Genomic DNA, 2,450 nt, shown 5'->3' on the forward strand with positions numbered 1-2,450 from the left:
CTTGAGCCACAGGCGCCGAGCCGATGTACCACAGTTTTATCTGTTCACCCACTGAAGGACATCTTGGTTGCTTCCAAGTTCTGACAATCACAAATAAAGCCACTGTACATATTCATGTGCAGGTTTTGTACAGATATAAATTTTCAATGGTTGAGTAAAACCAAGGAGTATGACTGCTGGGTTATATGCTAAGACTACACCGAGTTTTTAAAGAAACTGCCAACTGTCTTCCACAGTGGCTGCACCGCTCTGCATTACCCCCAGCAATGAACGAGAATTCTAGTTGCTTCACAGCCTCAGCATCCAGTGTCGGCAGTGTTGGCAGTGTTGTGAACTCTGGCCATTACAATAGGTGTATGCTAGTGTCTCACTGCTGTTCAGTTAGCAGTTCCCTGAACACATAGGATGCTGATCATCTTTCCACATGCTTTTCTACTGTACATATTCTTTGGTGGGGTATATGTTCAGATTTTTTGCCCATTTTTTAACTGAGTTGTTTTCTTATCAAATTTTGAGAGTAGATTGTGTATTTTGGATACCAGTCCTTTATCAGATATGTGTTCTGTCAAGATGTTCTCTCGGTCCTCTAGACCAGAGGTAAGGTCTGTGTCTATGTTCTCTCCTTTTGTGTTCTTTTTCATGGGGATGATCAGTTGTTCCAGAACCATTTATTGAAGATCCTCCTCCACTGAATCCCACTAGCTCTTTTGTTAAGGATCCAGTGCTGTGTGTATTTGTGTTTGTGTGGGTCCATTTGTGGGCTCACTATTCTTTCCATAAATCTGTCTGTCCCTTTGCCGAGGCCACACTGTCTTGGTAACTGTAGCTTTATAGTAAGTCTTCAAGTTGGTAGTGCTGGTTTTCCAACTTTGTTCTCCTTCAACATTGTGCTGGCTACTTTAGGTCTTTTGCTTTTCCATATAAACTTTAAAATCAGTTTGTTGATATCCACGAAATCCCTTTGTTGGGATTTTGATTGTGATTATACTGAATCTACAGACTGAATTGGAAGAGCTGACATCTTAAAGACAGTGAGTCTTCCCAGCCACGAACATGTAATATCTGTCCACTTATTAGGTCTTCTTTATTTCATCAGAGTTTTGTAGTTCTCATATATAGCCTGTACACATTAGATAAATATTTCATTTTTTTGGTGCTAGTGCAAGTGGTTCTGTGTTTTTGAATCTGAATTGACAATATGTCATTGCTGGTGTACTAACATTGGTGACTTGTACCTTGTCTTTTTTCTTGGGTGATGTGGCTGGAGGTTTGTACATTTTATTGATCATTTCAAAGAACCAGCCTCTAGTTTTGATTTTTCTCTATTGATTTTCTGATTTAAATTTCATTAATTTATGCTCTAATTTTTATTATTTTTCTTCTGTATATTTTGCTGTTCTATCTCTACTTTCCTTAGCAGAAGTTTGTATTGTTAATTTTAGCCTCTTCTCTTTTCTATGCATTTAATGCCACAAATTTCCCTCTCAGCATTTCTTTCTCTGCGTTCCACAAATATTGATAGGTTATATTTTCATTGAGTTTAAAATATCTAGCTGGGCACAGTAGGTCACACCTGTAAACCTAGCACTCTGGGAGGCTGAGGCAGGTGGATCCCCTGAGGGCATGAGTTTGAGACCAGCTTGAGCAAGAGTGAGACCCCATTTCTAAAAGTAGCTGGAGGTTCTGGTGGGCACCTAGAGTCCCAGCTACTTGGGAGGCTGAGGCAAGAGAATCTCTTGAGCCCAAGAGTAGGAGGTTGCTGTGAGCTATGATGCCACAGCACTCTACTGAGGGTGACAAAGTGAGACTCTGTATCAAACTCCCCCCCCCCAAAACAAGTAAGAGTTGGTTTTTTGGAAAAGATTAATAAAACTGAGAAACATTTAGCTAAACTAAGAAACAGGGAGAGAAAACCCCAATAAATAAAATCAGAAATGAAAGAGGAGACAATTGATTACAATTGATGCTACAGAAACAAAAAGAATTATAAGAGGCTACTATAAACCATTATACATTAACAACTTGGATATCCTAGAAGAAATGGATAAATTTCTAGAAACATACAACCTAACAAGGCTGAATCATGACAATTCCCAGAAAATCTGAACAGATATATAAATAGTAAAGAGATTAAATCAATAACAAAAAAAAAAAACCTGCCAAGAAAGAAAAGCCCAGGTGCTGGGTGCAGTGGCTTACACATGTAAGTGCAGCACTTCGGGAGGCAAGAAGTTGGGCCTCTTTCGTTGCTTGTACTTTGGGTGTCATATCAAAGAAATTAGTGCCAAGACTGAGGTGATGGGTTTTCCTACAGGGTTTTTATAGTTTTAGGTCATACCTTTAAGTCTTTAATCCATTTTACCATTTTGAGTTGAGACAACTCAAAGCACAAGCAACAAAAGCAAAAATAGACAAGTGGAATATATCAAACTAAAATTCTGGCTCGGAGC

The sequence above is a fragment of the Otolemur garnettii genome, unplaced genomic scaffold (genome assembly GCF_000181295.1).
Source record: "Otolemur garnettii isolate 467f Iridium unplaced genomic scaffold, OtoGar3 scaffold00019, whole genome shotgun sequence".
Classification (NCBI taxonomy): Eukaryota; Metazoa; Chordata; class Mammalia; order Primates; family Galagidae; genus Otolemur; species Otolemur garnettii.